Raw genomic sequence first — 10,234 nt, forward strand, 5'->3', positions numbered from 1 at the left:
GTGCCTATGTTAATTACTCACATTGCCTTGGGTTTCTTTCATTGTTTTCTCGCCTTGCGCTTTGTGTTCCGGAAAAAAAATTGCAGCAGACGATTCCTGGTTACGGCCAAGCCGGCTGCCGGCAGGCCAACGTTCTGTTGTCTGAACGAAGAGGGACAAGAGAGGTTACTTTTGTTTAGAATTCTCAGAAATAGATCCGTGGGTCTCTGTATGCGTCCTTTCTCCCTTTCAGCACATTTTTAATCAGGTCTCCAGCATGATGGCTCTATATAGCAACTTGGAGATTGCATCTAGTGATTAATGCCGTGATGGATGCAGAGAATCACCTTTTCCTTGAGAAATAATAAATCAGCACTTGTTTCCAATAGTTGTTTTTTTTTCCACGAGTGGCTCTGCAAAATTAGCATGGCATATTTTAAAAGATGTCATTTATTAATACGGCTTGCAAAATATCGCTCCTGGCCACAATAATCCCGCATTGCCTTATTATCCAATTACGTTGATTCATTAGCTCTGGCCGTATACTGTACATATTAATCTATTAACTCAAGACTGTTATTCCCTACTTAATTCTAAAAGCAAGTGATCATGAAGTGTTAGTTTGGGCCTGTACAGCTTTTAAAAACAGTGGCGTTAACAATAACCCTGTTCTCCTGTGAGCAGAGAGCTCTGTGTGTCCGTTATGCCTTTAAAGGAATCTCTGATTGTTTTAGGAGGCAAAGTGCATTCCTTTTAGCCCTGTGCAATAAGTATTCAGAGTACATACTATTTCCTGTCTCACAATCATCAGTCATTGTTTAGATCTGTTTTCATCGGGCTTTCTCCTAATGTGTTCTTTACTTCTCTTAGATTGTCCTTTTTCGGCCACCGACCCTGGGTTGGATAAAATGTTTAACAGCCATTTTTATTTTGTGGCTGCTGTACATGAAGTTGGAATTAATTTCATCTCATATCTCTCTGTGTGTGTGTGTGTATGTGTGTGTTTGTGTGCATGCACTTTCCTGTGGTGGTAGGTACTGTATTGTGGGAAGTGGAACAAGGCGGTGTCCTTCCCATGGCTGTATTGATTTGCCCTTCAGCTGTTTGCAGTGCATAGAGAACCTAAGGCCTTGTTGTTGATTATCTACACAATGTCTCTGTGAACATTATTGACCCAGTGCTGCTTACTGCCTGTGGCTCTTGATTTTTCACACCGTCTCCATGACACTCATAATAAAACATACTATCTTATTGCTACTCTGCTCTGAAAAGAGACCGATGCAGCTTTGCTACATTTCTGGATAACGTTTTATTATATGTTGGGGGGACTGAAAACTATGGCAACTTTAAGGCTGAGCGTCTGGCTGGGTTTTTGCAGATTTCCTCCCGTTTGTGGCAGGAGGAAGAGGGGGCGATGCTCTCCTAGCTTTAGAGAGTGAGAATTGTAGTGTTGCGTCTGAAACGAACAGGCGACTGATTTTTTGGTCATAATTTCCTTTGAATCGGCAGGCGTAAGAGTTGAAAGCGGAACGCTGATCTCTGATACTGTCCTAATGCTGCAGGCAAAACCTCAGCCACTTCAGCGGCGGGGAAAGGGGGTCTCGTCTTTTGCCTTTCCCTAATTGGCTGTCAAATGCTGGGGGTGGAGAGTGTTTGCCCTCTGCTTCATTCAGTAATTTGTGTCTAAATATAATTAACCTACTCTCCTCAGACTCCTTAAAGTGGAACGATCCCACCAAGGTAAACGGGAATGAGTGAGTTTGCGACTGGCGTCCTTAGGCATTTAAATGTCCCTTAAGAAATCAAAGGCAGCCTACTGTCTAATCCACACTACTGCAAAGGTGTTCTCGCATATTCCTGTAGGATATGACAGTGAGATTCTCTCCCCTGCCCCCCATTAAGCAATGAGATTCCATCCACTTCAGTGAAGAAGAAGAAGAAGAAGAAGAAGAAGAAGAAGAAGAAGAAGAAGAAGAAGAAGAAGAAGAAGAAGAAGAAGAAGAAGAAGAAGAAGAGGAGGAGGAGGAGGAGGAGGAGGAGGAGGAGGAGGAGGAGGAGGAGGAGGAGGAGGAGGAGGAAGAGTTTGGATTTATATCCCCCTTTCTCTCCTATAGGAGACTCAAAGGGGCTTACAATCTCCTTGCCCTTCCCCCCTCACAACAAAAACCCTGTGAGGTAGGTGGGGCTGAGAGAGCTCTGAGAAGCTGTGACTAGCCCAAGGTCACCCAGCTGCCGTGTGTGGGAGTGCACAGGCTAATCTGAATTCCCCAGATAAGCCTCCACAACTCAGCGGCAGAGCAGGGAATCAAACCCGGTTCCTCCAGATCAGAATGCACCTGCTCTTAACCTCCTACGCCACTGCTGCTCCCAGCAATTTAAATTTTTTTTTACAAGTGGGTCATCGTAAGAGCATTTATGTGATCCTGTGCTTGTTGATGCATCAGGAATCCACACAGGGCCTGGAAATTTTTAATGGTTATTTTGTTATACTGAATAAGCGCATCATAGAAGATTATGGTTCACAGTTACGTCTTTTAATTCTCCCCGCCCAGAGCCCTTTGGGGATTGGGCGGTATACCAAGTCCAATAAATAATAATCATCATCATCACAATTGATAATTAGATCACTGTGGTTTGAGCTCCAAAGAAAACCCTAATAGGCATAATTCATCTGGAAACACATAATGAGATAGCTCAGCTTGCTTGCTAAAACCAACTCTAGATTTGCAGCAGTTTTAACAGCTCCATCTGCATAAGACAGGAAATGGAAACTGCACGTACTTGTTGAGTTCCTGTGTGACTAGATTTCTGTATGCAACATGGGTTCCATTTAGAAATTGTATCAAATTATACAATACTAGCGGGCCCGGCCACGCGTTGCTGTGGCTCAGTCTGGTGAAGTGGAAAAGAAAGAAAAAGGGAAGCGAACGGTTCGAACATGTGTCATTGCACAATGCTTGGAGGGGAGGGGCAAGGGGCCCCTCACTCCCCTCCCTCTCTCCCATTCACTTGCATGGCACCCTGCCCCATTTCTCCCTAACGTTCCCCTTCCTCTGCTAGGGTGGGTGGGCCATGTCCAGGTGGCGAGCCCTGTCTCTTTCATTCCCTTCCCTTGCAAGCGAATTACCTAGCTTAAAACACACTGGGAGGCATGAGCTACGTTGTGTTCAAATTTCAGAGCATTTGGTCCAGCAAACCCCCGGACCCTCCCTCACCTTCCCCTTGCTCCGCTAGGGTGGGTGGGCCATGTCCAGATGGCGGGCCCCATCTTTTTCACTCTAGATGGCAGCGGTTTTCAAGGAAGGCATGGTTGTTTCCCTTGTATGAGAGGGTGTTGCTTTGACGGGCAGCAGATGGCGCTGTTGCGGAACAGAACTGTGGTTCCAACTGTCACAGGTGTGGCATGTACACAATAACTGGCACAGTTGTGACATGTACACAACAGGAGGTGTGGAAACAGTATGGAAACCACGCGAATGTGATGTTGTGTGAAAATTTCAAAGCAATCGGTCCAGTAGTTTGGGAGATTATCTGTCAGCAGAAAAACGCACTGATAGATTTTTATATATATAGATATGCACGGGCAGACAATGTCAAACCACCTCTGTTTGTCTCTTGCCTTGAAAGTCCTACAGGATCTCCATACGTCAGCTGTGACTTGATGGTACCTTCCCACCCCACCATTCAGCACTTTGGACCCTAAAGAGCACCAATATATTGGACCTGTTCAATGGTTATGTTCAATTGGAACGCAATTTTCAAAACATCTGAATAGATTTAGAGACTAGTTAGGCTTAACTCAAGTTACAACTAACCTGGTGCGTGCTGTTGCACCCTGGTTAGCTCCAAACAGAGAGAGACTGAGCATGCAGGAATCTGTCATTCTCTCTCAGCAACCTGGTATCTATGGTTAGGAGAAAAGGGTGTCACGACAACATCTGCATCATAGAATAAAGTGGATTCACCGGGATGCCATGGTATTATTAGTCATCATTTATTTATTTGAAATCCTGCTTCTCTAAATTTTAGAAGCCATTTACCGACAAAATATGAAATATATACCCCCTGAAAAGTTAATGACTAATCCTTAGCATATTTATTTATTTATTTATTTATTTATTTATTTATTTATTTATTTATTTATTTATTTATTTATTTATTTATTAAATTTGTTGGCCGCCTCATCCCTGAAGGGCTCGAGGCGGCTCCCAACTTGGCTGTTCCCAACAGCAAATAGTACAACATAAAATTAAGCCATTAAAACTCAGCAGCAATTAATAAATAAATTAAAACAACCAGATTATGTAAACACATATATACACAGGCGCCCGATCTAAGGCCAAAGAAAGAAAGTAAGAAAAAGGAAGGAAGGGGAGGAGATAGGCAGGGCCCAAGGTGGAATTAGGGCCCGACCAGATGGTCCAGGCTGGCAGTTTTGATTTAATGGGGGGCAGTGGAACCGCGGCCAGCCCCTCCAAAAGCCCGGTGGAATAGCTCTGTCTTACAGGCCCTGCGGAACTCGGCAAGGTCCCGCAGGGCCTGGACAGCTGGAGGTAGAGCATTCCACCAGGCAGGGGCCAGAGCCGTAAAGGCCCTGGCCCGGGTCGAGGCCAGCCGCATCCTCGCAGGGCCTGGGATCACCAGTAGTTCTGCCGCCATTGAACATGCTTCCTTGCCAGAAACAAGCCCTTACAAAAATGCACTGAATCGTATTCTGGACTCAAGCCTGCTTCACAGAATATGTGAGAGAGGGCAACATGTGCCCTCTTTAAGGAGAGTTCCATAGGGTAGGACAGTCACCAGGCACACAGTCAACCTCATGTAGGAGGACAATTGTGCTTTCCCAGCTTACATCTGTGTAGCCACGCAGGCGCAAAGGGTCGTATCGTGGTATCATGAGACATCAGTGTGGCGGTGGGGGGTTCGTGTGAGCACGCCTGCGTAGCTATGCATCAGTGGGAGGCAGAAAAAATGGCGCCCCTCCATGGGAAGGCGCGACTGCAACCTACAAGGTTTCCGTGGGTTCCAATCACAGCCTGCATGGATACATGTGAACGCAAAAACAGGAAAGCTGATTACTTTATCCCGACTGCAACCCGCTATACATTCTCTGTGTGGAAAGGGCCTATGAGTCCCCCATGAGTCTATGGCACTGGGGGTTCGAATCTAGGTCTCCCAAATATTAGTTCAACACTCAGTGGTTCTCAACCTGGGGGTCGGGATCCCTTTGGGGGTTGAACAACCCTTTCACAGGGATCGCCTAAGACTCTCTGCATCAGTGTTCTCCATCTGTAAAATGGATAAATGTTATGGTTGGGAGCAGTGGTGGGATCCAAAAATTTTAATAGCAGGTTCCGATGGTGGTGGGATTCAAACAGTGACACCGCCGCACACACGCACCTCCAATCTCTATTGGGCAGGGTGGTTGCTTTAGTAACCCCTTCTCGGCACTCAGAAAAAATTAGTAACCACTTCTAGAGAAGTGGTGAGAACTGGTTGGATCCCACCTGTGGTTGGGGGTCACCACAACATGAGGAACTGTATTAAAGGGTCGCGGCATTAGGAAGGTTGAGAACCACTGCTCTAGCTATTAATAGGCAGGTGTCTTAAAATGGCTCTTGTGAAATTAAATGTTCGTTCCCACTTCTGTTGTGAACAAAGAACTAGATTGGAGTCCAGCGGCATCTTAGAGGCTAATAAGATTTTCAGAATATGAGCTTTTGAGAGTCAAAGCTCTGTTCATCTGTGTCTCTTCAAAATTTATGTTCCCAAATGTTTGTTGGTCTTTTAGACCAACTGGACTTGAATCTAGCCTTTCTGTTGCGCACTAACACAGCTACCCAATGAAACTCTCTTCATGTGCGGACAACAAAGCACATCTGTGTCTTCCAAACCACCCATTTATGTATAGGTTAGATCCCGCTAAAAATTACAACTTGATTCCAATGCCTCCATTCTTATGCAAACAATGCCCTCTGGGGGCTGACCTTTATTTCCCTATCGCTTCCTCTTGTGATAGATATTTGAATTCCAGCAGCACAATAGTGTTATCTTGCCGCAAAGCACCATGTAATATCTTCATGCGGTCCTTCCGTGTCCTTCCTGAATGGAGGATGCTCTCTGGTAAGCATCTCTGGTACCCTTTTTTTGTTCTGGCCTGGTATTAAAGAGTCGAGTCTCTTTTAAGTGTATGCTGGGGCTGCATCTTCTGAGTCATAGTTATCAGGTATTGTAAAGGTTAAACCTTATCATCTGCACACACACATACACACAAAAAAAAGGTTGAGGTTTCATCAAAAACTTCCATCCTCACAACCTGTCGGCCACAATTTGATGATTATTATTGATTATTTCACAGCCTTTCACTCACTCTCTGCCACTGCGGCCCGCCTTGATATACAGATAGGGCTGCAGTCCAGCTAAAATAAGACTCCATCTTGATAATGGCCTGAGATGAGATATTGTTGTTTGATAAAGATAATTGATGTTTCTCTGTGAATTGGAAAGCAGTTCCGAGCATACCAGATCCTTAAGTGTGTTCCATCTGTAAAACAGGGCAAGTGTTTACAAAACAGAACAAAAGACTTCAACATACCTCGTCCTGTATATTTATAGCATTTTCCCATCGTTCAAACCCTGACTGCGTTTTGCAAGGGCCCGAATGTATAGCTGGCTGGTAGTTTTCGGTATATTCCCTCCTTGATCATATTCTGGAGTTCTCTTCCCTTGCATTCCGTATAATTAAATATTGGATGATGAAGATTCGCTTTTGCCCGAACAATCTGCCTTCAGGTGCTGGCTGCATATAATGTTCCTTAAGCGCACTTATTAAATTTTCCTTTCACAAAACCATTGACAGGGCCAACGATTAAGTGTGGGAATTTCCGCTCCACCTATCAGCTGATGCATTCTTGTATAGCACATAATTACCGCTAAGTGATTATGTGCCTTTTGTTGGCCATGTCCATTTTCGGCTGCGGAGATTTGAGTTGATTAAGGTATCGCTCATCTTGGGTGCCGTTCCTCCGATTTCTTTTAGTCTTGTTATCACCCTCGTAACCCCTAATTAAGCAATAAGGCTTGACAGGGAGTAGGGTTATCATCAGATAATGACACCCCAAGTGTGTTAGGAGGCATAAGGTTCAGCTGAGTGCCTTTAATCCTCCAGGGGTGTGATTATCTCATGATAAACATGGAACATCACAAGCTCATTGATATTACTGCCGTGTGTTTCCACCGCTGAGGTTGTCCATCGAGTTGCCACTTTTTAAAAATGTTCCTTTTTTAAAAAAAAAATCTTCTCATTGAGTGTAAGATCAAGGTGGTGAGTTTTAACATATGTTATATACTCGGTGCTTTTAACATATCTTATGTCATAGAGTATACAAAGCGTGCTTGTGCTGACTTCTGAAACTTGCATCAGGAAGCAAGGCAAATAAATCTGAATTTAGCGCTGAGCAGAATTAAGGCATGGGTGTTTAGATATTTAAATGCCCCGAAGCAGAGGAGAAATATGGAACTGTCTTCCACAGCTTAGGAATGTTGAGAGCCAGTCCAAAAAAATGATTCATTCCTTAGACAACAAAAATATGGTCCATTAAAATTGTTGTTTTGGAACTGTACTTCTAAAACCTTGCTGAATCTGCCTTTTCCCCCCCTTTCTTGTGATCAAGGTTAGTGATCGAATGGAGGTGCGTATTTGAATAGATCTTAGTCATATTTTTCTTTGAAAGAGGCATGGTAGGCAATTGTGATGCCTTTGACTTTTAGGCACAAAATAATACACCTGTGCTCAGCCTCTGTAGAGTAGCATGGAGCACAAATCCAGTTTTGCTTCGGTTTTAATGAACTGGTTTGCCAAACTGAATGGGCCCTTTAAGTCCCAGCATAAACTTTTATGTCAGTGATGACATAAAATGACCTTTGTGATGACCAGTGATGACCTTTTTGAGACTGAGTGCCCAAATTGCAACCCAAAACCCACTTATTTATTGCAAAGTGCCAACACGGCAATTTAACCTGAATACTGAGGTTTTCGTTTAGAAAAAACCGGTTGGCTTCCTCTTCCTCCGCCCCACCCGCTCGAGCAGGGGCCAGCCTGCTCGAGCCTCCAACAAGTCCCACACACACCGCTCTGCACCTCTCTAGCATCTCCGCCTCCTCTGCCCCCCCTTGGGCTTCAGCCACCCGGAGCACAGGCACCAGGCCTGTCAGCTGAGTCCTCCCTGCTCGCTGCGGGGTGTTGTGCCCAGCGGCCCAGCCAGCCTAGATGTGTGTGTGTGTGGAGGGGTGATTTTCTGCCCCCCCCCCACATGATTAACTCTGTGCGCGTGTGCCCACAGAGAGGGCTGTGAGTACCACCTCTGGCACTCGTGCCGTAGGTTCGCCATCACTGTTTTATGTGCTCGTTCTGTAAGTTTTAGAATTGGTGTTTTGGCTTGAGTGAGGTAGGGCTTGGTTAAATATATTGTACACCTTCTCACTCATAATCAGGTTGAAGACCTGTTAATATATTTCTCTTTTCCTAAAGGGAGAAAAATAGCTGTTTAGGTGGGGGGGGGGTGGCAGGGGACACACACATGTTCTATTACTCGCAAAGCATAGCACAAAGTTTCATTTTTTTGCAAAAGTGCCCCATTCTCTATACTTTGTTACACAATAAACACTTCTGCCACGTTTCATTGGCAGCCGAGTGCGTACTTGATACGAGGTTTATACTCAATGAAAATGTCAAGCATAGAGCAGTACCTCCACAATCAAAGGAAAACAAACCCAAGGACCTTGACTCCGCTGTGCTGGGTTTGTTAGAGCAGGTTCTTAAGCACCCTTAAGTTGGAAATAAACATCCCTGCAATCAACCAGACTTGTTCCCCTGTTTGTATCCCGTAGTTAATATCTGAAGCCAGAAACGCATTTACTAGGAAGTGGGTCATACTAAACATAGAGGAGGAGCAGATTTTTCATTTGGATACTATCAGATCAAAACAAACAGATACTCTTGGGATAAAATGTGTATTGATAAATACTAATGCTGTTGCCATTAAAGTAATCCATAGCTGTGCTTCATTAGAAGGGCCTGAACGGAAGAGGTGCCCGCAGCATAGTGGTGGGCACCTCTATTTCATCTACACAACGTTCCAGGTTCAATCCTCAGTTTGAAAAAAATACTCAGGTAGTAGGTAAAGAAGAAAAGTTTGGATTTATACCCCACCTTTCTCTATAAGGAGACACAAGGTGGTTTACAAACTCCTTCTCTTTCTCTCCCCGCAACAGACACCTTGTGAGGTAGATGGAGCTGAGAGAGTTCTAAAGGACTAGCCCAAGGTTACCCAGCAGGCTTCATGTGTAAGAGTGGCGAAACAAATCCGGTTCACTAGATAAGAGTTCACCGCTCATGTGGAGGAATGGGGAATCAAACCTGGTTCTCCAGAGTAGAGTCTACCTGCTCTTGACCACTTCACCATGCTGATTCTTTAGAGCCGTGGTGGCGAACCTTTGGCACTCCAGATGTTATAGACTACAATTCCCATCAGCCCCTGCCAGCATGGCTAATTGGCCATGCTGGCAGGAATATTGTGGTGCTTAACATCTGGAGTGCCAAAGGTTCGCCACCACGGCTCTAGAGTCTAAAGGCCTCTTGTCTGTCAAATTGCAGAAGGAGAGATGTGTTTGTTTATTGTAGCAGAATAAAATAGAAGTCCGGTGACCCTTGAAAAATTAATCGCGTTTATTCCAGCGTGTGAGTCTGAGCCTACTTCTTCAGATTCTGTAACTTCTAACTGGAAACCCTGCAGGATCTTTGCCAGTCATGGTAAACCTTGATAGACCCCTGGTCTGACTCGTAATACGGCAGCGTTGTATGCTAGTGTGCTTTTAAGCTCGAGAAAATGGGAGAAGACTCCGTCCAATTTTCAGAGAGACGGTTTAACTAACGCAAATTTTAACCAAGCCAATTTTCAGAGAGACGGTTTAACTAACGCAAAAGTTTTCACGGAAACAAATTCCACTTTTTTTTCCCCAGCTGCTGTTCTTTTAATATTTATTTGGAACCAGCATTCTCACACGGAAATGAATTTAGTCCCTACGTAGGAGGAATGCAGCGGCAAATCCGCACTAGATGCATATCCCAGTTTTTCAGTGCCTGGGTCCAGCCACACCGTTCTGAAGACTTCGGCGCTTGCATTTTCTTAAGAGGAAAGAGCAATTTCTGCTGCCATCTGCTGAAATTGTGTTCTTGGAAGGAGGCTGGTCAAGA

General features: G+C 44.7%; 1 protein-coding gene across 1 annotated transcript in view; it reads left to right on the plus strand.

Moving 5' to 3' along the window:
- Positions 1-10,234, plus strand: part of LOC125436949 (WD repeat-containing protein 7-like) — a 232,635-nt gene that overhangs the window by 180,370 nt on the left and 42,031 nt on the right. The gene's annotated exons all lie outside the window — the stretch shown is intronic.

The sequence above is a fragment of the Sphaerodactylus townsendi genome, linkage group LG07 (genome assembly GCF_021028975.2).
Source record: "Sphaerodactylus townsendi isolate TG3544 linkage group LG07, MPM_Stown_v2.3, whole genome shotgun sequence".
NCBI lineage: Eukaryota > Metazoa > Chordata > Lepidosauria > Squamata > Sphaerodactylidae > Sphaerodactylus > Sphaerodactylus townsendi.